This window comes from Dermacentor silvarum, chromosome 2 (genome assembly GCF_013339745.2).
Source record: "Dermacentor silvarum isolate Dsil-2018 chromosome 2, BIME_Dsil_1.4, whole genome shotgun sequence".
NCBI lineage: Eukaryota > Metazoa > Arthropoda > Arachnida > Ixodida > Ixodidae > Dermacentor > Dermacentor silvarum.
The window spans coordinates 3,759,109-3,785,760 of NC_051155.1; the positions used below are offsets into that span (position 1 = coordinate 3,759,109).

A 26,652-nucleotide genomic window follows, 5' to 3' on the forward strand; every position below is an offset into this window, starting at 1 on the left:
CGTAACGAAGTCGCAGCGAGAGACCCCCTCGATATAACGAATTTCCCCCTCCAACCACCTAGAGATTTCGCCCCTAATTTTGCCATTTTTGCGCGAGCAGCAACCGGAAGCACCTTCTCCGCCGCGATGGAATGCGAAGCGAGCGCACGTGTGCGTGCGTGCGTGCGTGTGCGAGGCGGCCCTACATCCCTCGACCCGGCGATCTTGCCGCCGCGGGCGTGACCTTTCCCCCTCCCTTCATTCAAATCTGATCCTGCCGCTTGCTGCAGCTGGCCTAGCCCTCCAAGCCGGCACTCTCTCCTCTTCCAGCTGATGTTGCCGACGCGCTGGTACAGGCTGTGGCACATCGGACTCGATGAGCGCGGACACGCGCTGTCAAACGCTGGCGGCGTGTGTAAGCGCCGCTGGAGAAGCGAGCGAAGTGACCTTCGTGCTGTTGTCTATCGCTTCAACGCAAATTGAGCGCCGAGAACACACAGCACGCAGAAAGCTACGAGCCGCCGACGCACCTACACTGCTAGACTCTGCCCCAACGCAGATCGCTTTCAAGATACGGCCTGCGCGACCGCGCGCCACCCCGCTATCCCTCCCCCCTAGCTCCCTCGCCGGTGCCTCGAGCGCAACGGAAGAAGGCGCGCTTCCTCCCTGATTTCTCTTGCGCGCGCGAGATTCAGACGCGGTCGTCGGCTCCCCTCGAACGTTTTCACTCGCACATACAGCATACGGCGTGCGGCGACTGCGTTATCGCCCTTGGACTTTAGCGTACGGCCACGCTAGCGGCAAAAACACGCAGCAAAAACGCGCGTCAGAAACGCGCGGCAACGCGTCATGCCGCGCGCGGCCAGAGCGGCAGGAATCGGGGGTCTTGCGGCGTGCCGCGCGAAATGGGTTCTGCGGCAAATGCCACGTGCCGCGAGATGAAGAACCAATCAAGAGCGACGAGGGTGACGTCACGGAGCCATCACAACCAGAACGCTGCCGGTCCGCGCCGGGTTTTCAATCGACGATCGTCGTCTCTCGCATGAAACAACGAGCGCTCGCGGTGTTGCTCGCCCGTTCGGAGAGCGTGGGAGATCTTATCGCGCTGCCGCGCGGCGAGACGCGCGTGCCACGGTGGCCTCGCGGCAAGGCGCTGCTGACGCGCGGCAACTTGCCGCTCGCTGATCGCTGCAAGACGCGCGCGTTTTTTGCCGCTAGCGTGGCCGTACCCTTATATACGGAATATCTATAAGCCAAAACCAATTTTAGGGCCACAACGCCTCATGGACACCATCTTTATATAGCAAATACGGATCTCAAGGGCCATACTTTTGCAGGCGGAAAACCAAAATACGTCATAGTTGTCGCCCCCGGCACTTTGGGCGGCCAATGCCATCGTCAAGCCACCAAGCCAAGCGATATGAAAAGTCAAAATGGCCGCTCGGGCCGGCGCGGAGTGGCAGTTCGCAACGTATGATGCGGGAACGGTCCCACAGTTGCGACGCAACAGCGGGGTTACCAATGCATTGAGTTCTATGGGAGCTGTGCCGGGACCGGTCGAAAACGACGTAACAGCCGGGAAAACGCAGCCCCCGGGAATGTAACAGCGAGGTTCTACTGTAACACTATACGACGCTACGACGCCATCGTAACGCTCGCTCTTCGTTTCCGATGCCTCGCGCTTGTGCGAAACGACACGCGTCCACACATCTGGTACCTGGTGTGACATTCCGAGGACGAGTGCTTCGACGAAAACGGAAAACGGGTGCGCGTTACAAATGAGGGCGCGTTAGAAACGAGTAAATACGGTAAACGTTTATTTTTCGAATTTTCGTGCCGAACCTGCATATAACGAAATCCTCTTTATAACGAAGTTTTTCGGGAATTTGTCAATTTCGTTATATCCAGGTTAAACTGTAGTATTCCATACCTGCCCAACACTCCCCCCCCCTCAAGCGGCCAGAACACGTCGAGAGAGGTTCTTGGACATTACCATGATTTGTAGCGATAGAAACAGGCATGCTGTTGTTCGTGGTTCAAGTAGGAATTATAATTCGAAATTTGCACAGATGGTCACAAAAAATGCGATGTCATAACACCCTATGGTGAAACTTTGGTACTAGGGGTTGGTTGCCCACCATGCAACTGACATAAGTCTGCTGCTATCAAGTGCACCATTGATATATTTCTATAGTTACCTTATACATTTCAATAAAAAGAACAGTTAGTTTCCCGTATGGTTTGAATGTTTTCAGAGTCTGTTGCTGTCATGTGGTAGTGACTAACAAAAATTCAAGCCCCTTAGTCCCCCTTATTCATCTTGCCTATATTATCATCATCATTAGCCTATTATTAAGAAATTTGTTGTTCCAGTCTAATAGCTTGAATACTTCTTCTAAGCGTGCAGTGAATAGCATTGGAGAGATTTTGTCTCCTTGCCTGACCCCTTTTTTGATAGGTATTTTTCCACTTGTGGAGAATTAGGGTAGCTGTGGAGTTTTTGGACATTTTAGAATTTCCGAAGATATTCACGTATGCCTCCTGTACTCCTTGATTATGCAATGCCTCCATGACTGCTAGTAGCTGCACTGAATCAAATGCCTTTTCACAATCTATGGAGGCCATATTAAGAGGTTACATAGGGTTGTTACACTATGTAATGTAACCTAGCCGAGGAAGAAGCGATGGAGATGCTCCTGAAGACAAAGTGTGGGGCTTTTTAGCAACAGCAATAAAGAGTGAGGGCCAACTTGTTCGGTTAAAATTGGGCGCAGTCAGATATGGAACCTTGTGCTGCTCGCCTGAGCCACTTCCATTTCCCATGAACAATGTGCACCGACATTACAGTTGCCCGCGATAAGCCGGTGAACGTCGCACAGTGCGTCTGCGGTGAAGAGCTGTCCTGCTCAGGTGAGCACTGATCATGATCATCATCAGCCTATATTTATGTTCACTGCAGGACGAAGGCCTCTCCCTGCCATCTCCAATTACCCCTGTCTTGCGCTAGCCGATTCCAACTTGCACCTGCAAATTTCCTCATCATTCCATCTGGTTTTCGGCCGACCTCGACTGCACTTCCCTTCTCTTGGTATCCATTCTATAACACTAATGGTCCACCGGTTATCCATTCTACACATTACATGGCCAGCCCAGCTCCATTTCTTTCTCGTAATGCCAACTAGGATAACGGTTATCCCCGTTTGCTCTCTGATCCACACTGCTCTCTTCTTGTCTCTTAACGTTAGTCCTAACATTTTTCGATCCATCGCTGCTTGCCGGGTCCTTAACTTGTCCTCGAGCTTCTTTGTTCACATCCAAGTTTCTGCCACGTATGCATACCTGCCAAGTTCTAAGCAACTACATCCGGGGGATCTTCGAACCGGGGGGGGGGGGGGGGGGGGGGGTAATTTATAACCAACTTTCAGCTTAACAGGAATGAAGTGAGTGGCGCGCTTTTTTGAAAAGGTGTCACGTTTACCTTGGCGCTCATTGTTGGCTTGGCCCATACGAGCTAGCCTGTCCAGAGCTGAAAGCTTGCACAGGAGCACAGGAACACCACACAGTCGGTTAGACACCCCCCCCTTGCAATGTCGCTATCTTCAAGTCCTGACAGGGGAACTTCATTATCATTTGATCTGCAGATATACAAATCACCACATGAACATCAAGGTCTCACTTTTGCAAGCATTTCGTTGTTGCAAATTTTGTCTTCAACAATTCTTTATATTCAATCAAATTTTTGGTCTTAGGTCCCGCAACCACCATACGATTAGGAGGAACGCCGTAGCGGCCTACGGGTTAATTTCGACCACCTGGGGTTCTTAACATGCACCCAATGGACAACACACAGGCGTTTTTGAATTTCGCCCACAACAAGTGCGGTCGCCGCGGCCGAGATTTCATCCGGCGAACTCGTCCTTAGCAGCGCAATGCCAAAGCCACTAAGCAACCATGGCAGGTGTTCAAAAATTCTTCAGATAATGTTTGATTGTAATAAATTTCATTCCTTTAACATTTTGCGAGGTTGACATTTCCCAGCGTCTTGAACAGCAACACATGGACAAGTGGCACTGCGTCCTCATATTTTTCACGATGTTAAATTGCCACTTGCACTCTGCATTGCTCTGTGGTATCAACAAAATACCCAGTGTCACTTCGACTGCGAATTACATTAAAAATACTTGCAAGATATTTTTTGCGCCAGCGCTCCTTGCTTTTAAAGCCATGCGTTACCATAGGCCTACACAATGCCAGAGCGGCTGACACCGAGAACAATGGAGAGTCGAGTGTTGCTAGTTGCAAAACGCGGCATTCGCTCGTTTGCTTAATGAGTCTAGAGCCACTAGGGCACCCAACAACCACGTAAGCGTGAGGAATGGCTCCGCTGTTGACGAAATAGCGCATGTATAGTGTTTCCCTACTACTTTCTTAACAATGTTTTGCACGATGAGCTTCCAACTGGATTGGATTGGGTTGGAGAATGGTGACTTGCTGGGCTAGTTGGTTCATTGCAACTTGTGTAACAGTGCGAAAAATAACAAGGAAGGAACAACAATAGAGAAAGAGTGAAAAGAGCGCTGACTTCCAACTGTTTATTCTACTGACGATGCTAAGCATATGTACACATACGAAGTGTCAGCAGGAACTACGTCACTGCGTAGTTTGCGCAGCGGCACGCGCCGTATCTTGACAGCGATCTGCAGATGCGACGAATTCGGGGTCGGCCTGCTGCCACTTGCGTTACTACTCCGTCATTTTGGCGCGACACTCGGGAACTCGATCACAAAAAGAATGTACCCGCCACATCGATAGCGCGCACAGAACTAGCAGCAATAAAGTCAACCAGCACGCTTCGCGTGGCCATAACGTCACATCCGATTTTGACAGCAGTTATTCTGAAAAAAAAAAAAAAAAACGTACATAAGTCGCACCGTTCTATAAGAGACACCGACGAAAAATTCAGAAAAAAAACGCGTATTATGCACCGGAAGGTACGGTACTACTCTTACTACTGCAAGCTTGACTCCCTAAAGTTGAACGCTGGCCAGGGCTTTCAAGATTACCATGAGTGAATCTCAGCATGACGCATACTTCGTGCATTCTTGTGAGTTTCGCTGTTCCACCGCGGCAAATCCCATCTTTCCGAAAACGGAAGTAACCTCTCACAACCATGATTCAGAGGGCCACAGTGCAAATGCGCTGATGCACGATATATTGAAGCTGCAAGAAACGAATGGCCAGCATCAGCAGCAACTATTCGATTTCTTACTGAAAGCAAACTTTCGGCAAATGAGCAAGACACCTATGCCAGGCCTGAGGTCTACGACTGGTTGTACACAGGAACTGCTCAGGAATGGCTTTTTTTTTAGTACGTCTATGACAGAAATTGATGCCGGGAGGACAAGGACAAAGTTATGAACATGCGGCTGTACTTGGAGGTAGTACAAAGATTTAGCATGAGCTTCGAGCTTCTAAAAAAGTTTAATGCTCATGGAACGAGTGGAAACAGAGCTTTTTAATTTCATTCAGCGAGAGCAAGCTTCAAAGCTGGGATAAAGCTATAGACAGTTACAGTGTTTACAAACAAACCTCGCTTGCCGCTGATTGGCTGCCCCATCAGAACTTCCGGCAGGAGAGCTAGAAGCACTTCCGGCTATGTTGTTTGAAGGCATGCGCGACGTGAGGCCGCCATGTCGATCTTTGCACTGCTTGGTGGAATCTGTGATGAGCTGATTCTACATCGTGAACATGGTCGAGATGACGAGCGACTACTTTAAGGCGCTTAGCACCGAAGCAAAAGATCGGTATCGCCAAAAGCTGATGTTTAGAGGCAGAGAGCTGCCCGGTCCGCTGAATGATGATGTCGTGCGATTTTCGTTTTCACCGGCTCCAAACACCTTCCCTCTGTCACAACCCTGGAGCAACAAGCGAAGCATCTTAGTGAGGACATGCAATGAACGCATACTGTTGTGTTCAAGGCAGGTAATGGGACTGCCGAAAACTAGAAAAACTTTAATCACACTTTTTTCTTCTTTCTGGGGTTTTATGTGCCGAAACCAGTTCTAATTATGAGGCTCGCCGTAGTGGAGGGTTCCGGATTCATTTTGACCACCTGAGGTTCTTTAACATGCCCTACAACACAAGCACACGGGCGTTTTTGTATTTCGCAATGGCACTTTTATTCCTGAAAGATGGGAGGATGAAGTGGTAAGCTGTGCTTGTGTACATGCACATGTTTTCTGCGTCATATGCCTTGTTTCTGCTTTTCAATATGCGTTCACAAATAACTGTACATTCTCAAAAGTAATTTAGTGCAAGAAGCCTAGGTCGACTGAAATGGGACTAACTTAAATGCTCACGAATTTACCATACTTCTAACAAAATGAAACCTGTAGTGTAGGGCACGAGATTGCAATCCATAATTGGCCTCCGTTAATTCGTAAATGCTTTAGAATGTGGGCGAAACTTCCTACATGCATGCACGGAAATCGCTAACTTTTCTGCGATTCTGCTCTGAGATACCGATACGAATGCTCACATGCCGTCGCGGTGGCTCAGCAGTTACGGTGCCCGGTTGCTGACCCGAAAGAAGCCGTTTGGGCCCCGACTGTCGCATTTCGATCGAGGCGAAATGCTAGAGGTCCGTGTACTGTGCGATGTCAGTGCACGTTAAAGAACCACAGGTGGTCGGAATTATCCGGAGCCCTCCACGGCGGCGTCCGTCATAGCCTGAGTCGCTTTGGGACGTTAAACATGATAAACCAATGCGCACATGTACCTAGGTAGTAAAGCTGCAGAAGTGCACTTGTGCCCCCCCCCAGATACGAAAAACGTTAAAATAAAACCGCGGCAGCATGGCACCCGTTCAACAATAACTTTAACTCATGTTCGTAGCATGGCGATCCACGCCGGGGCAAGAAACTGGACGAGCGGGCAAACTCGGGGCGAGGGTCGAGCTACTCTCGCGTGAGTTACACGACATACGGCCAGAACAATCGTGCAGTAGCACTTTTATTGTTCAGCATTATAGCAGTCCGACTACTCCACGTAGTAACGTACCTTGGATGAAGTGAGCAGAGCAAATCTGGGAGCGCTTGGTAGGCTCCCAGATTTGAAAAACACCGTTGACGAGTAAACGTAATGAAAACAGTCGATGCTCCAAGAGCTACTCGCCGTCACGCAACACACTGAATGCCACATCATCATCATCATCATCAGCCTATATTTATGTCCACTGCAGGACAAAGGCCTCTCCCTGCGATCTCCAATTACCCCTGTCTTGCGCTAGCGTATTCCAAGTTGCGCCTGCGAATTTCCTAACCTCATCATCCCACCTGACTTTCTGCCGTCGTCGACTGTGCTTCCCTTCTCTTGGTATCCATTCTGTAACCCTAATGGTCCACCGGTTATCCATCTTACGCATTACATGGCCTGCCCAGCTCCATTTCTTTCGCTTAATGTCAACTAGAATATCGTCTACCCCCGTTTGTTCTCTGATCCACACCGCTCACTTCCTGTCTCTTAACGTTACTCCTAAGATTTTTCGTTCCATTGCTCTTTGTGCGGTCCTTAACTTGTTCTCGAGCTTCTTTGTTAACCTCCAAGTTTCTGCCCCGTATGTTAGCACCGGTAGAATGCAATGATTGTACACTTTTCTTTTCAACGACAGCGGTAAGCTCCCAGTCAGGATTTGGCAATGCCTGCCATATGCACTCCCACCCAATTTTATTCTTCTGTAAATTTCTTTCTCATAATCAGGGTCTCCTGTGAGTAATTGACCTAGATAAACATATTCCTTTACAGACTCTAGAGGCTGACTGGCGATCCTGAATTCTTGTTCCCTTGCCAGGCTATTGAACATTATCTTTGTCTTCTGCATATTCATCTTCAACCCAATTCTTGCACTTTCTCGATGAAGGTCCTCAATCATTTGTTGTAATTCCTCTCCATTGTTGCTCAATAGGACAATGTCATCTGCAAACCGAAGGTTGCTGAGATATTCGCCATCGATCCTCACTCCTAATCCTTCCCAGCCTAAGAGCTTGAATACTTCTTCTAAGCATGCAGTGAATAGCATTGGAGAGATTGTGTCTCCTTGCCTGACCCCTTTCTTGATAGGTATCTTTCTACTTTTCTTGTGGAGAACCAAGGTAGCTGTGGAATCCTTGTAGATGTTTGCCAAGATATTCACGTATGCCTCCTGTACTCCTTGATTACGCAATGCCTCTATGACTGCTGATATCTCTACTGAATCGAATGCCTTTTCATAATCTATGAAAGCCATATAGAGAGGTTGATTGTACTCCGCAGATTTCTCGATTACCTGATTGATGGCATGGATATGGTCCATCGTATTGTCCTGATTCTATTGGAAATTATCTTGGTGAATATTTTATAGAATACTGAAAGCAAGCTAATGGGTCTGTAATTCTTCAATTCTTTAACGTCTCCCTTCTTATGGATAAGTATAATGTTGGCGTTCTTCCAGCTCTCTGGTACACTTGAAGTTGTGAGGCATTGCGTATAAAGGGCCGCAAGCTTTTCAAGCATGATATCTCCTCCATCTTTGATTAAATCTACTGTTATTCCATCTTCTCCAGGCGCTTTTCCCCTGGTCATGTCTTTCAAGGCCCTTCTAACTTCATCGCTAGTTATAGAAGGAGCTTCTGTATCCGGTTCATCACTATTTCGAATGGAAGTAGCTTGGCTGTTTTGGCTACTGTACAGGTCAGTATAGAATTCTTCTGCTGCTTTTACTATGTCATCGAAATTGCTGATGATATTACCATGCTTATCTTTCAGTGCATACATCTTGCCTTGTCCTATGCCTAGTTTTCTTCTTACTGATTTCATGCTGCGTCCATATTTTACGGCTTCCTCAATTTTTCCCAATACTGAAAGCAAGCTAATGGGTCTGTAATTCTTCAATTCTTTAACGTCTCCCTTCTTATGGATAAGTATAATGTTGGCGTTCTTCCAGCTCTCTGGTACACTTGAAGTTGTGAGGCATTGCGTATAAAGGGCCGCAAGCTTTTCAAGCATGATATCTCCTCCACCTTTGATTAAATCTACTGTTATTCCATCTTCTCCAGGCGCTTTTCCCCTGGTCATGTCTTTCAAGGCCCTTCTAACTTCATCGCTAGTTATAGAAGGAGCTTCTGTATCCGGTTCATCACTATTTCGAATGGAAGTAGCTTGGCTGTTTTGGCTACTGTACAGGTCAGTATAGAATTCTTCTGCTGCTTTTACTATGTCATCGAAATTGCTGATGATATTACCATGCTTATCTTTCAGTGCATACATCTTGCCTTGTCCTATGCCTAGTTTTCTTCTTACTGATTTCATGCTGCGTCCATATTTTACGGCTTCCTCAATTTTTCCCACGTTATAATTTCGAATATCCCTTACTTTCTTCTTGTTGATCAGTTTTGACAGTTCAGCGAATTCTATCTGATCTCTTGAGTTGGACACTTTCATGTTTTGTCGTTTCTTTATTAGGTCCTTTGTTACTTGGGAGAGCTTACCTACTGGTTGCCTTGGTGCCTTACCTCCCACTTCAATTGCTGCTTCTGAGATCAGCCTAGTTACGATTTCATTCATTCCTGTTGCTGCGCTTCAGAAGGTATTCATTATTCGGAGCCTATTCCTTTCCGCGAATTCTACTAACATCTCTCCTCTTGCATTCCTAGAATCGATGCCACAGTTGCCAATGGCTTGCTCACCAACCTGCTTTTTTTCCCACTTTTGCATTGAAGTCGCCCATGACTAAAGTATACTGAGTTTGCACCTTTCTCATTGCTAGTTCAACATCTTCATAAAACTGTTCTATTTCTTCATCATCGTGACTAGAGGTTGGGGCATAGGCTTGTACTACCTTCATTTTGTACCTCCTATTCAGCTTTATTACGACGAATGCTACCCTTTCATTAATGCTGTAGAATTCATCAATGTTGCCCGCTACGTTGTTATGCACTAGAAATCCTACCCCGGATTCTTTCTTATCTGGAAGACCTCTGTAGCAGAGGACGTGGCCGTTAGTCACTACTGTGTAAGCCTCACCAGTTCTTCTAACCTCACTAAGGCCAATAATATCCCAGGCAATGCCTGATAATTCCTCAAATAGTCCTGCTAAGCTAGCCTCACTCGAGAGGGTGCGCGTGTTGAACGTTGCCAGGTTCAGTTTCCATTGGCGGCCTGTCTTGACCCAGAGATTCTTAGCACCCTCTGCCGCGTAGCAGGTCTGACCGCTGCCTTGGTCAGGTGCTACGCAGCCACTGGGAACTGAGGGCCATGGGTTAATTGTCGGATTCATGAGGGAGGTAGTGGCCGAATACTGCACCAGGGAGGCCAATTCCTGTTCTGGTGAGGGAGTGACTTTGATGAAGCTTAGTGGGCCTGCCTAGTTTGGTTGCACCTGAACTAGTATAGCCCCACTAGCTCTCGGCAATATGTATTTTTTTTTTTCTTTGCCGGTGTCAGGCACCACTCCATGCCTGAAAATGTAGTGGAATGGAGCAGGATTCGAACTTACGACCTTCAGATTTGAAGTCGGGTGTTCTACCTCTACTCCACGACACCACAAGTCGCACTTATATCGATATAACCGAAAAATAACACAAAATATGCGCAGGACGAGCGCGCAAACGAACAAATACCAGCAAAAACGAGCAAAAGGTACGGCTACTGGAAGTTTCCTAGGGGCGCCGGATGCCGGCACACAGCGCTGCCAGAGCGCGGTGGCGCTGGATGAAACCGCCTATATCTTACAAGTACAACTCCACGCCCGTTCTTGACTATGTCTTATAAAAAGGGAGACTGCTGCATTTAGCTGACTCTGCTCTATCCCAGGCTTCACTGGTTCTGCTCATTATGCTGGGACTTCCAGAAGACATGTGGTGTCGTGTTCAGCTTCGAAAATCAAACAACACAGATGAGTTATTGCAGAATATGAAAGAGCTGTGTAATAATTGAGAGTTTTAGCTTGTCCGGTAATCGGGTAAACGCAAGCGGGCCGGGCGTTGGGGCGGTTTGCCGGAACCGTAAACGTGAGCGGCCTGTATGGTGCTACCACCTGGTGGCGCAGAAATAAAACATACAAAAACAGCTAATATTGCAGTAACCAAGTGTATTCTACTTCGCTGCTGGTGTGAATGTTCGACAGTGGCGTAATCGTGTTGCCACCGAAAATTTCCACCAGCAGAGAAGTAGAATACATATGGTTACTGCAATATTAGCAGTTTTTTGTCAGATTTCTGCGCCACCAGGTGGTAGCACCATACAGGCTGCTCACGTTTACGGTACCGGCAAACCGCCCCAACGCCCGGTCCGCTCGCGTTTACCCGATTACCGGACAAGCTAAAACTCTCTAATGTTGAGCAAGCTGTGAGCAGTTATGATAGTGTCAGCAAGGTATACGGAGGAGCAGAATTACAGTAGAACCTCGTTCATACGTTTTCAAAAAATACGCGACAAATAAACGTACGATCCGAATCCAGTAAAAATTGAAGCTCACAAGCCCATATTGAGGTGCAAAGGCAGAAAACATTTATTTCTTGCAAAACATAGTTACAGTCGAATCTCATTAATCAGAACTGACGCTGTGGTCCCATCAAATTTATGTGTATTCCAATGGGTGAGAACGCTCGGTAATTCGAACGCGAAATCATTTGCGACGGTTAATTCGAACATAAGCGCGCACCGACAATGCTCTCAGCAGCATGCCAAATCCCGTGGAGGCGCCTCTGACTGGCAATGCTCAGACACTGCCATAAAGCAAAAGCTTAGGAGAGAGCCCTTAACGCCGCGCGGAGAAATAAAGCAGAAAGAAAAAAATACCACGGCGAAAATTTCTTCTCTCAAATGGTACGGTCGCCGTTACAGCGTCGCACCGGAACACGCGTGTATGCGCCGACGTCTCAGCCAACACAGCAGCTGCGACGCAGAGGGAAGCAACGTGGAGGCCCAGTCCGGCCAACGCTCGCTTCAACGGCAGAAAACGAAACTTCGGGGAGCGGGATAAGCTGGTGCCGGGCCGGCGGGCACGCACGGAGACAGTCGAAGGTGAGGGAGCTACGAGGGAGAGTTGAGAGGGAAGGCGAGGGGAGCCACCAAAGCGACGGGGTTGCCAAGGCCAAATACGCTTCCCTGCCGCCCTCCTCACCTTCGACGGTCTCCGCGCGCGTGCGTCGGCATGCAGGCTTGGCCCGCTCCTTGAGGTTTCGTTCACTGCCGTTATCGGGATGCGAGACAGAGAGAGAGACTGTGGTTGTGAAGAGGAAGAGGCGCTATCGTTGGCCGGCGTGGGCAGTTTCGTGGCCCTCCCTCGCTATGCGCTTGCGCGCCGCAATATTTCACGACTCACACCGTTCGTACGTAGCGTTATGGTGCACAAATACGCCAAAAATAAGTCCTTCTTTTTCTTCGAACAAAATTTGGGGCCCCTTTGAGTTCGAATTATCGAGATTCGACTGTATTTTCTGCTGGTGCCTCGCACCCTTAGACAGGAACAACTCCTTTTGTGCACATTGCAGACCCTTGTCTGAATTTTCGTTGTCTTTCATGCGAAATAAGTTTTCTAAGGCTTCCAGGCCAGCAAGGGCTTCGGCGAAGGTAGCCGGTGGGTGCAAGCCTTCATTCTCGCCGCCATCTTCAGGCGCCTCGTCCGCCACCACCTCCGCTACGACCTCGGCGAGTCGTAGCGCGCCGCCTATTATAAATGTATTCACCGGAATGTGTTAACACATTCCTCTATGGGGTTATGTTTATTTTTCGTGATTGCGAACGTAGGAGCCAGGAAATCGTATTAAGCGGGAACGTATCAGCAAGGTTCTACTGTACATAGTGTGAAATCCCGAGATGAAGTGGCTGCCCTGAATAAGCAAGTTGCATATCAGGAGGAGAGCAGGAAGGCAGCTAACCAGACCTATGATTTTAACTCACTGCGACTGCAACACAAAAAAAAGTTATCGCAGTTTCACCTGAAAGGCGAAGCATCAATTTCGAATAGCAAATTTGAAGAGAGCTATACGGAGTAATGATATTAGCTTTATCAGCTGTATAAACTTGGACATGCAGCAGCACCGGCAACACGCAGAACTGTTGTCGACGCCGTCGGCGTTTTGTCCGCGTTCGCTCAAAATGCGTGCGGCGTTGGTGACTGTTGCCGGAGCCTCTGATATAAATAAGCACTTGGTGCCGCAGCTAAACGTCGCCTCCCTTCCCTCCCCCCCCCCCCTCCCCCACGGCCTGTTCGGCGTCGGAAGAAGGCACGTTTGCTCTACATATATGGTGATTGTAGAGGAGGAAAGAGACGCCTACTTCTGCAGCCCTTAGGGAGCACAGCGCAGAACGCGCGTTTGTTCTCCGCCGTGCGTTCACTCCCCGTGAAAGCGCGCGTCCCTCGCGCCCTTTCACTTGCACATACAGCGTTCGGAGCGCGGCGACGATTTCATCTCCATTGACGTCATACGGAACCTCACGGCGACGGCGACGCCGACGGCAGAAATCTGCTTTTGCAGTGTCCATATAATTGCTATCGCAATAATATTTCTTGTGGGGAGTATCAACTTGGTGTATGTTCCGGTGCATGTAAATGGAAAAGAGGTCAGCGCGTTGGTTGACAGTGGAGCTTCCATCACTGTTGTGAACAAGAAACATATTCCGGACTTGAACCCAGTAAATGATTTCCCAGTCAGTATGTATCGATATGACAGCAAAAAGCAAGTGCACGATGAGTGGGCGGAGGTAATCGTCACGTGTCAGGGCAAGAGTATCGCAACAAAAGTGCTGGTGCTCGATTGAGTAAAATATCAAATGCTTTTGTCATGGCCAGTAATGCAAGAGCTCCGTCTAAATCTTTACTGGGATGGCCAAGTTATTACTCAAACTGATAGTCAGTTATCATCACTCTCCCTACGAAGTGATAGCCTTCGGAAGCCCGCTACAGCGGATGATGTCACCAGGATGTACCCGGAGCTCCTCTGTGTAGGAGGTTATCCTAAGGCTACATCCAAGTTTAAAGTACCGTTTGAGCTGCAAGATACAACAGTTGTGAAACGCAAGCCTTACAACATGTCACGGGATAAGAAGCTATGGCTTTGCACCGATTACAGGCAAATTAACCAACTGACCTGTTCCCTTTCCCGATGCCACACATCAACAAAAGTATCAATGAAACTGGTGGCTGCAGCATTTTCTCTTGCTTGGATCTTTGCATGGGCTTTTGGCAAGTGCATTTAGAAGAGGAGACCAAAAGGTTTTCAGCATTTGTGACACCTTTCGACATATATGAATATAATAGACTGCCTTTTGGTTGGAAGAATTTGCTAGCTTGGTTTGAAAAGATGAGGAATAACGTTTTTAAGTCACATCTTGGACTCTTTTGCAAGGTCTATATTGATGATATTGCTACACGCGTGTGGTATTTTATTATTCGAACGAGGCGCGCGGGCGCCATCACTCGAGAAAAGAGGAAGAATGAACTGGGCTCGTGCTGTGAATCTAACCGGTCAGCGCTGCAACCGCTGTTGTAAATATAACCTGTAAATAGTTGCTCGTCTTACTGACTCGCCCTTCGCACTCTGTATCACATATAATATAGTCTACTCGAGGTCGGAAAAAGAGCACTCTGAACATTTGGCCACTGTTCTGCAAGCGCATAGTGATGCAGATCTGAAGATAAATGAAAAGAAAAGTGAATTCTTCAAGTCTCGGGTAGTTTTTCTTGAAAGGGTGTTTGATGATGCCACCGATTGCACCAAACAAGAGTCGGTGCAACGAATCTCGAAGCTTAAGAAGCCACATGATTTGCATTCACTCAGAGTTTTCCTTGGACTTGCTGGCCACTTCAGAGCATTTATCAAAGATTTTGCTAAAAGAGCAAGGAGCTTGACAGAACTGACCGAAAATGGGGTCCCTTTTCTCTGGTCAAAGAATCTGAGGCAGCCTAGCAAGAACTCGTACATGGAATATCATCTGACCCAGTACTTACGATACTCGACTTGAGATGAATACTGATGCAACTAACTATGGTACTGGGGCAGTTTTATAATAAAAAGACACACGATCTTCCCCAAGTCAGCAGCTATGAGTGATAGGTTACTATTCCTATACCTTCAGCCAGGGGCGGATCCAGGGTTTTTCTAAGGGGGGGTCAGCTTCTGTCAATGATGATGATGATAGTAGTCTTTTTTCTTTACCGAAATTCACTGTTTCTGCTCACGATAAACCCACTTCTTATACGGCTAGTGCAACACCTGTACAGAAGCCTGGTATAGGTTTCTCCAAAGTTATAGGAAAAGGACGTTGCCCAACACAGCCACGTGCTTGGCGGCTGTGCCTGATCATTTATCTAAGTGTAATTGGTTCATCTTTCTGAGTCTAAGACTCGGGAACAATGTGTGAACGTTTGCTTCCTTTTCCATAGACTCAATGCAAAAAAAAAAAGTCCGCAAGAGTACCACTTGAAAACAATTTTCAGCTAAATAAATGCTTTTTATGTCATTTTTCGCCCATTGTACGTTAGACTACTTCATTTACCGCTTTTAAGAAAGATATTTGGATGCACCTGGTCATGTTGTCAATTAGTTCTTGGAGTTTTTGAGGAGCTATCACTCAAGCTATCGTTGAATCATTGGAATCGACGAGCACAGTAACAAATTTTTGAAGCAGGCAAATCTTTATGAAACGAGAAGGCGAACAAAAGACGGCAGCGTCAATGCTGCTGACGTTTAGGGAATTTATCTCATTATAAATCAATCCAGTAACTTTCCTTCCAGCTGGAAGGAAAGTGGCTGCTTTTAAATATGAATTACGTGAGCTGCTTGCTTCGCGACGATCCGAAGCGCGGAAGCAGACGGTAGCAGACGATGAAAAAGCAGCGCCCACAGCACTCACTGCGCCTTCGAGACAGTCGTTGCAGCCGCCGGCCACGCGCTCCAGTGTTAAGTGGACCGCTCTGTACGTCATCAACACGTGCTCTTCTTTCTCGGGTTTTACGTGCCAAAACCAGTTCTGATTATGAGGCACGCCGTAGTGGAGGGCTCCGGACTCATTTTGACCACCTGGGGTTCTTTAACGTGCACTACAACGCAAGCACACGGGCGTTCTTGCATTTCGCCTCCATCGAAGTGTGGCCGCCGCGGCCAGGATTCGATCCCGCGATCTCGAGCTCAGCAGCACAACGCCTTAGCTGACTGAGCTACCGCGGCGGGTATCAACACGTGTTACTTCGAGGTGAAAGACCCAGATATTCCATCTGCGCTTGCTCTTAACTCCTCTCTAACTAGATTCTTTATTGCGATGGCAATTAAATGACACCCCAAGTGCACTTCTGCAGTCGTCGTCACCGTGAGGTTCCGTATAAAGTCCAACGACCATAATATCGTTGCCACGCACCATACGCTGTGTGCGTGAGTGACATCGTACGAGGGGGGCTGGCAATCGTGGCTCAATGTAGCGAACGCGAGGGAGGAAGGCAGGCCGGAAGCGCGCGGTCATCTTTCGCGCGCACGAGGCCACGGAGAGGGGGGGGGGGAAAGGGGGGTGCGTTCTGCTTCGTCACCTGCTGCTCACAGCGCAGCTGCGCCTTATCTTGAAAGCGCTCTGCGATGCGGGCGAAGTGCACGGGCCTCATCTTCAAAGCGATCTGCAATGGGGACAAAGTGCATGCGCCGAGTACCGGTAGTTTCGTATGCGCTCTGCTTTGTGGGGGTCTTCCCCAACCCGTAGCACGTATAATCGCAGCTACGTAGGGTTCGGGCGAATAAGGCAACAAGCGAGTCAACTCAACAACGTTTATTGCTGTGGGCAATAAAACACACTTGCAGAGGGAAGTGCACTCTGTATAATAAGTACTAAATAGGCTTGCCCCGTTGCGTGTAGAAGTCACGCAAATGAGGTCACTCAGGGGTTGCAGCGGGTATATCCGTAAGGGCGGGTCAGGAGTAGCGAGGTCAGAGAGACCCGGGGGTCTCTCGGTCGCGCTCTTTTACACCTTTTTACCTTTTCGGGAGGGGAATGTCCTCCTCGCCCGCCGGAAACTTTCCCTCTTCCTGCGCGGGCACGCGCATCGTGAGCGAGAACCGGGAGAGGGCAAAGTGCATTTCTCCCGTGTCCGCCCTGCTCCCGCCGCGTGCGCTCCATGCACAAGCGACGGCGAGCGCCCGCAGGAGGAGGTGGCAGCGTGTGCATTGGACGATAATTTTGACAGTTTTGCTCGGTTCGAGACAACCTTTGTTTCAACCGAAGCGTATTCCTAGCGTGGATTTTTATTGCTAGTGTCGGTGGCGTGCTTTCTTGAGCGAGGCGACGGTTGCTGTAGCGTGTTTGAACTTTTCAACATGCTTAGCCTTTTCGCGAGTGTTCTGTTGAAGTACTGTACACTCGTCGGTACGAGAGCCCCGTGGTCTGCATCCTGGGAGAGCGAGGCCTAGCGCCCGCGGAGCATTGGCAAGCCTGCAGCGAGTGAGTACGGAAGCTTCGTGGGTGGTCCGAATTTCTTATGTAAATAGCTTCTTCTATCTCTTTGACTTCAGAAGTCGCGGCTCAGGGAGCCGGGTGGCCGCGGGCCACGGGTGCCGCTATGGGCTGACTGGTATTGCGGCCTGGCACCGGGCGCTCCGACACCGTCTGGGACGGTGGATGCCGTCAACTCGGAGGCTGTGTGCACCGAGCGGGGTAGGACCACCTCACAGAGCTAACGTCTCCTCGCGGCTTCCTGTTGTGCCCATTTTGGGTGATGTTTTCTTGGGGGGGGGGATGCCGGTTGTTGTCAAAGTAGCGACGCATTAGGCCTAAGGCTTTACAAAGCCGCCTGTCGCACGTTGAGGGACACAACCTGGTGGACCGCAGTGTTGAGGTGTCGCATTTTGTTTCCCTCATTAGTTCGCCTCGCACGAATTGAAATTCTCGTTTGACTCAAGAAAGTAAGCTTTGTTCACGTGAACTTAGCATCTGAAATGTTGTCTGAAATTTTGCTAGCCGAATTGAACATCGTACCACGTGGGCGATGCGTATGCCGAATTCCTCTCCCTTGCACTACTTTAGTGTTTGCCGAGTGCGTTGAGTGTACACAGCGTGAGCGGAGTCACCCCTGGTTTGCCATCACCTGCACATCGTCTGCGCTGCTGCCCCGGCCTACGAAGAAGCCACCCGTGGCAATGGAGATGCCCGAGGCCAGTTCGGCGCAGCGACTTCAACAGCCGCCTATGTCCTGCTTGCAACACTCGGCGGCTGGGAAAAGAGCCGGCAGGGCACGTCGGCTCGAGCGACGCTTGCTTTTGCCGACTTCTACGTCGCCGTTTCCGGAGTCCTGGGCTAAAGTAGTGCCATTGAATCTGCAGAGGTGGTGCTGTGACCAACGGACGCCAGCGGTGAACCCCAGAGACAATGTCGGCTCGCATGTTGTGGATAACATGTGGACATTTCTTCGGCGCGGCCACTGTCGCATGTACTAACTTTTGTTCGCGACGCGCACGTTGATTGACCGTGTGACATGTTTCACCGGAGTATGTGTAGTGAGTTAAGGTTGTGGGGATGCGCGACTCTCACGCATCTCCTGTAATCCGGCTTCACCGCGTGGCTAAAGTGCAGGCGGCGGTTGTGGTGGTTGCGGCGCATTGCGAGAGATGGCACGAGTGTCGCGATGCTAACGCCACCGAACGGCGGGGTGACTTTGGAGAAAAAGGTCAAAGGCTCTTTGGTTTGGGATCGGCGACCAACACGCACGAACGCTTCGCGGGACCGTCTCGCGAGGCTAAGAGCAGGACACCGGTATGGACGAACATGGATCGTTCGAACGCGCGACCGTTCGCGTGACCGTACACGTGAACGACTAGGCGATGGTGTCACAGCATGGGGCAAACATATTCGCTCGCTATCCGGTCACGGTGAGTCGGACTTCCTTGATTTGTCGAGCGCCCATGGGAATGTTCTATTGGTAGTAATTTGGCTAGTGTGCATTAGCATATAAAAGGCGCAATAAATGCCCTTTTGATTGTTTGCACTACTGTGTTGTCATTCCTTTGTCCCAAGAGCCCGTGTGAGACCCCACATCTTTCGACGTTTAGTTCGCGTTGAAGCGAGCCGAGAGACAGCGCGAAGGTCAATTTGGCCGCTGCTGCTGGTGCACTTTCTCATTCCGGCGTTTTCACACCGAGTTTCTGCGGTCATCGAGCGATATGTGTTCATGTTTACCTGTGCGCGCGACACCGTGCATGTCTATTTAGTTAGTAAGCGAATGTTTACAACTTTATACGGTGAATTAAACTACTATCCTTGCTTCGTCCAAGGTGTTCATGGTCCAAGGTGTTCATGAGGAAAAATAACTACGGCAACTTCGCGACACCACACCCCTACAGAAAACAGCTAAGTTTGCAAGCCTGCTAGCTTTACTTCTACATGGCTGCTACCACTCGTACTTGTGAAAAATACTTTTGAAGAATGCTGGTGGCCACATTTTTTAGGACAGGGCCATCACCCTGTCGGCGAGGGGTGATGCAGAAATCTGAGAGGGGGGGGGGGGGTCAGGACATCTGGACATCCCCCCTGGATCCGCGCCTGCCTTCAGCCCTCGTCAAGGTAATTGTACGGTAATTGTACTACAACCAAGAACGAGGCCCTGACTGTTTTAATGGCGGTGCGCTATTTTCGGTCATACAGTCGAGTCCCGGTACAACGAAATTCACGGGACATGCGAAGAATTTCGTTGTGGAGGAATTTCGTTGACACGAAATTATTATGTATATACGTACGCCCAATGGCAAAGCCGTGAACGAAACCGAAACAATCGCCCAGGAAACCTGTGCAATGGCGTGGGGGCAAAGGTTGAGACGTACTGAACGTGGTCAATAAGTGTCAACTTCACGAGAGAATGCATTTCGCGCCGCTGTTGCAGCTATTTTCGTACATTGCGGCCTATGCCGATCGCAAAACACAAATTTTTCGGCACCTGCACTGAAACGGTTTGAATTATGAGAATTTCATTGCATATTGATAACAAAGTCGGCAAACATTGCAAGCTTGTGCTGTGGGAATTATCAAGGTTCATATTTTCCCGCGTCCTTACGCGCGCCACGGAAGTGAGGAGAGCAGACGCCTTTTTCCCTCTTCCCGTTCGGGGAGCCAAACGGCTTTTCGTGCGATGGCGCGATGCTCTTGGAAACCGGTTGCAAACGCAGCGGTGACGTGTATGCGGAGCCCCGCGCTCATTGGACCGAGCCCAGAATGAGGCGGGGCGGTCGCGATCGGCGCGACCGGCGCACGCCGGAGAAATACAGACGACTGCGAGCCGCGACGAAGGACGGAGCTCAGGTAACCATCTCGTTCCCCTCCTTTGTCGCGCCCTACCTCGTTCGACCACTATCGGCCCCGACAAACATCGAGGTCGACTCTATAGCCTGCTTCCACGCGAATTCCCATGGAGCAATAAACCCTTTTTATACTTGTTACGCTATCGTGTGCTCTCGTGTTTCTGCCTGTCCTTGTACCGCCGAACTCCGGTAGCACAAGGCAAGCACAAGGGAGTTGGCCGTCAAGCCTAAGCCTTACGACAAAGGCGGCTTGAGAGAACCCGGAGACTACAGCGCTTACCGAAAGTTTTATTTTTAGAAGTCGGTCAGCCTGGATTTCACTTCACGGCAAGCAAAGGCGTTACGCGAGCCTCACAGTCCGTTAAAACAGCCATCGCAATGTCACTATCATGGGCTCTGATAACTTTTAAGATGAGGTCAAAAGGATCCATTACGTTCAAAGCAGTCACCGGAGTCAGTGTGTCTAGTGGGTTGTCATTTTCCCCAGACGTTGAGACGTTAGCATCTTGACAACAGCGGCTGCGGCGCGGCCGCTCGGGCGCTTTTGAGTGTACTAGTCTAGGCGCTATCGTGAAAGCAATATGCGACGTCCACAAAGTGAGCGGCCGCGTGGGCCTCATCTTCAAAGCGATCTGCGATGTGGGCAAAGTGCAACTAGTGCTGGTAGAGTGTGTGCGCTGTGCTTTCTACGTTTAGTTCGCGTTGAAGTGAGAGACGGCACGAAGGCCAATTCGCTCGCTGCTCACGCCTTCTCACACAGAAACTCAGTGTCAACAGTCTGGAATGCCAGGGTGTGGACACCGAGTTTCCGAGGTCATCGAGCAAGATGTGCTCCTGTTTACCTGTGCGCGCGCGACACCGTGCATGGTAATTTAGTTAGTAAGCGAATCTTTACAAGTTTATACAGCTGACAAAGCTACGATTCTTAGTTCGTATAGCTGTCTACTAATCTGTTATCGCAATCGATGTTTCGCCTTTAGGGTGAAACTGCGAATTTTTTCCTTCAGCTTTCTGCCTCGGCGATCATACGTGTTGGCATAGCCATTTCGACTGGACACACACCACAGAAAACGGCAGCGATTGTGGTGATCCCGTGCAGCTTCCTGCAGGTGCGCGATGACCACGCGTGGCTATGGATTGCAGTGGCGTAAATCGGTACTTTGAAATTGATTTCGTTCGCGAAAACCTTGTTCAAGCGGACATACGATCGTCACAGCTTTGGAAGGTCCTTCTAATTTGACTACTCCGCAGTTCCAATTTCAATTCAGTCCCAGTTGCGTTCTCGAAAAGTTCGTTGGAGCAGAAATACCGAATAAAACGCCTTCATTATGGAGAGACTGTTTTTGTATTACTTTCTATGGGCAGCTGACGGGGAGAATCGGAAAATCTTCGTTGTGGCGGAAATTTTGTTGTAGCAGCATTCATTGTAGGGGGATTCGACTGTATATCGATGGGAGAAATTACATACAGATCATCAAGCCCTGACTTACCGTAATCCTGAACATGTCGGAACACAGAGTGAAGCTTGCTCATTGGATAAATGAACTACAACATTATGACTTCGAAGTTTTTCATCACCACCTGACAGATGCAGAAGCACTCTCTCGGTTGTCAATTGAATTGCCACATGAGATGATTAACATGACCAAACTTTGGGAAGGATGTGATGGCCTATATTTTGAAGATGGAGAGTTCACGGTACCCGAGACTCTTGTTTCAAAAATACTTCACTTGTACCACGGCACTCCAGAGTCCGGCGGCCACAACGGTTTCTGGCGCACGTTGTCGGGATATGGGGGGATGCCAATGGCCCTCTGCCTCGACACACCGAGCCCCGCGGTTGGCGCATGCCTGCGCATCAACCGCGGTCCGGTACAAGCTCGAGGAAACAATAGACGACAACCACGTGTACACTCGGAAAGCATTTATTACGACTGCAACTAACACTTCGAGCAGGCCAGCTAGCTATAGTTGGTATCGCTGAGGGTTCCCTCGAAGAGAATAATACACTAGGTAAAGAAGGGCTTCCGACTTACCAACTGGGGAATACGGGGGGGCCGCGGCGTTTGCCGCGGCAAGAACGCGGTTGACTAATCACGTGCGGGAATACGGGAGCGACGGCGGAGACTTCCGCCGTCGCCGCTTGCTGGAGACCAAAGAGACCCGAGCGATATCAGCGGGATCTCACGTGACCCACCCGGTGGCGCTGATAGCGCTTGCGATTCCCGTCCCCTCTCCCAACTCTCCCTGGCACGCATGCGCTTGACGCGACGTTCGCTGCCCGTGCGGCGGTTATGGGACCCGAGGGTTCCCACAACGTACAACAAGATTTTTTCAGAGGTTTAGATGGAAACACAGGAAAAGAGACACTGAAAACTATGTGAGGTCATGCCACTTGTGCCACATAAACAAAGCAAAGTACTGGCCAAGACAAGATGAGCTTGTGTTGCCTGAACACTCGGACAAACCTTCTGAAGTCACACACCAAGCTGAGAAAGAAATCTCCAGGCAGCACGGCCCAGCAAGGAAGACGCAAATACAGTCGCCGACCGTTTATTCGGACGCTGAAAATTCGGACATGCTCGTTTATTCGGACACCTTCGCGGCACCGCCACTCCTCCCATTGAAGTAATGTATAACCACGACCGATAGTTCGGACGCTCTACAGCGCGCCGTTCGATTTTTCGGACTCCGGCGGCCTGGTCAGATGCGACGTCGAACGCCACGATACGGTCACGACTAGAGTGACCTAGAATATGGGAGAGTGTCCAAAGCGCCGCGCGAATGCATGGGAGGAGCGGGGACCTTTTTGTGTGAACTCCCGCGCCGCGGCGCTGCTGTACCGGACCCGTGGGCTTTCTCCGCTGCGGAAGCCGCGCCAAGGCGGCGGGCGTCTGCTACGAGCCTGATATTTTGGTTGCTATTAGCCAAAATCGCGATAATTTCGGATATATTAAGTACCACGTAACCGCAAGGTAATACCGCAGTGACTCACCACACAGAGAACGCGTTTGCCGGCTGTGAATATGGCTATTTTGTCTATTTCCTTCTAGCTCGCTTGATCCGCGCTTACGCGGCTGTTTGAGTAACGCATTCCGCGCGCTTACTTCATTTAGTTATGCGTGGAATGAGCAACGTGAACGTGCTGCAGAAGAAAATAAGCTGGAGACCGCGATAATAACCAAGAGAACGTAGCAGATAAGGCTAACTAATGCTAACGCTTTTGCACCTTATAACCGTTTCTTTTATTTCATGCATTCGATTTGCTTTACAAGACTGCATCCAGCACTCTGGTGTTTCCTTATTAAGGCGAAATCCTTAACTGCGCTCCTGGGAAGCGGAATGTGTCTGTTGGCCGATGCCGCGGTACCAAACATAAATACAAACCGCGTAACTCTCGCGGCTCCTTCACTTGGTATATCAAAGTATAGTGTGGAAAGGCACAAATGTGCGACTAAGATGGCTGATGGGTCATGGCATTAGTAACTTCACATACTTGCACTCACGTCACGATTAACGATAACAATATGACGTGTGGTCACATGACGACGGCCAGAAATCCCTCTGATGCTGTGGGTGTGACGATAAAAACGTGTTGAATGCCAATCTCGATCATGAAGAATGGAGAGCACAGGTAAAGGGTAATAATAGTAATGATAATTTCTGGGGTTTTACACCCAAAAATCACAATATGGCAATGAGAGACGCCGCAGTGGAGGGCTCCGTTAATTTCGACCACCTGGGGTTCTTTAACGTGCACCTAAATCTATGTACACGGGTGTTTTGTGCATTTCGCCTCCATCGAAATGTAAGCCGCCGTGGCCGGGAATCGAACCCCCGTCCTCGAGCTTAGCAGCACAACCTACCAAAGCCACTAAGCTATAGCACGGCGTGTATAGGTAAAGGGTACGCGAGAAATTTACGCGGCAAGAAACAAGACAAGCCAAAATAAATGAAACGCTAACAGTGCAACATTGTATACGTATGCCTCATTTCATAATTACGAGCAAGCGACGCGTCAGAAAACGAACATGACGGATTACGTATGTGCAACTCGTCTTTCGCCTTCTTGTGTTGCAAGAGCGCAAACACTAAGTGAATTTTAACATGAAAGTAACTTTAGCAATATTTATTGCGTATGCTCGCTGGTTCGTACACAGCAAATATACTTACTGATCAATAACTACGTACTTGTAGTTACGTAATGAAAGGGGCAACAAATCACCAGAACATAAACTTTTCATTTCTTGCTGTTATTGAAGGTAACTATTTTAGGGATATGTAGATCCATTGTGAAATTTGTAGTGCATCAGACAGTAATTTTCAAGACGATTTTCCCCTCAATATAATTGCAAACACAAACATCGTCACGCGCCATGAATGCTTGTTAGTTTACGTAAAAAAACACACGCTACGCAATAAGTATGGTATAATGAGAAGTTACATGTTGGTAATTTCAGAGAGGATTCACGGATTATTAAAACAAGGCTATTCCAGCAATAACTTTTACATGAGAAATTAGTAAATGGTTAGGCCAGTAGTAGCTATCTATTCACTTCAATGTAGAAAAAATATATTTGTTTAGCTATATTGGCTGCATCGAATGGCTTTTCTTTCGAATGTCTGAATTTGAAAAAAGCTTCGCTCACGGTGAACCTTAAGGTACATCATGCGCGAAGTTTGCATTAAAGAGATAGCGTACAGCAAGAATTGTTCGTGTACGCAATCTTTGAAGCGAAATAAGCCAACAATATTGTGGCGTTAGGGCCGTCTCTGCTCTTTCTCTTGCTTCCCTTACACCTTCTCAGTCTGGTCTGTTCATAATGAAATATTGTCGTGGCTAAAAAATATTCGAATAGGCATATTCCACTACTACTGACCGTGAACGAAAACGCGTAATGGTGAGCGAAGCGGTCACTGCACGCACGTAAGTTTTTCACTTGACTGCGCGAGTAATTTACTTTTTTCGTTACTCTTTCTTGCAAGCAAGGTGCTATTGCCCGCGTACCCATGCGAATAACGTTTCTTTATTTACGTTCTTTCCTTGCGCGGGCTCATTTAGCGCGTGTCTACGCACGCGCCGTTGCCGTAATACCGTTCCCGAACTCTAGCACCGGAGCTAGGCCGCGCTGATGAATTTGATACGTTAGTTTTTGCATTATCTTACTGCCCAAGCACAAATAAACGCTCAAAGATGGGTAATCTCCATGCAGCACTACACTGTTCAAGTTAAATAGACTTTAAGTGCTTTGCGTGGAAATTGAACGCAAAAAATTACAGCGCGTAGCAGACGACCCTCGCTTCCCGCGCGCTTCGCGAGCGCGAAAAGCCCACGATGATGATGATGATGATTTATTGGCATCCCCTTTGAAACGGGGTGGCGACAAATAGTCACCTAGCCTGCTTGATTTAATCAGGTATACTACACATGTTCTTTATCTCGCATTTTTGTATACCTTTTTCAAAAATTTAGCTTGTACCGCTGCCTATGATTTTAAGAGATCAGGTCGTATCCATCTTTTCCCTGCTTTTTTTCCACCAGTACTCTAATCGTCTCTTGCTGATCTCTACGGCTGATCTGTTTACGTTTCCTTCCACTTTAAACCCAAGCGCTTCTGGGAGTTGCACGTCACCTACGGTTCTCGCTGGGTGGATCCCGTCGCATTCCATTAGGATGTGCTGAGTGGTCTCTGGATCTTTACTGCAGCATACACATGTCTCATCTAGTTCCGAATATTTGTTCCGATATGTTTTCGTCCTTAGGCAACCGGCTCGAGCCTCAAATAGCAAGGCACTGCCCTTTGTGTTATCGTACAGATTTTCCCTTCTAATTTCTTTCTTCTCATTCTTGTAAATCTCCATTGTCCTTTTCGTTTCCATTCTTTGCATCCAATTCACGGTCTCGATTTCTCTCACTTTCTTTCTGATGACCCCTGGTTGTCTATTTACAGTTTCGATTATCCTGTACTTGGTTGCCAACTTCCTTGACCTCTTCCTCCATTCTGTGTCCACGCTTTTCATGTAGAGATACTTGTGCACTTTAGCCGCCCATTTATTTTCATCCATGTTCCTGAGCCTTTCTTCAAAACTAATTTTGCTTTGTGCTTCTCTGACTTCAAAAGAGGCCCAACCCATGTCTCCATGCACTGCCTCATTTGTCGTATTACCGTGTGCTCCCAATGCCAACCGGCCTACTGATCTTTGGTTAACTTCTAAACCCGCCAATATATCCGATTTTAAGCATATAATGGCATTTGCGAATGTTAGCGCTGGCACCATTACTCCTTTCCAGATTCCACGCACCACCTCATACTTATTGTGGCCCCACAGTGCTCTGTGTTTCATTAATGCTGCATTCCGCTGC

The 26,652-nt window shown here is 48.8% G+C and overlaps 1 protein-coding gene across 1 annotated transcript in view; it reads right to left on the reverse strand.

The window, feature by feature from the left end:
- Positions 1–26,652, reverse strand: part of LOC119441288 (probable ubiquitin carboxyl-terminal hydrolase FAF-X) — a 540,581-nt gene that overhangs the window by 407,070 nt on the left and 106,859 nt on the right.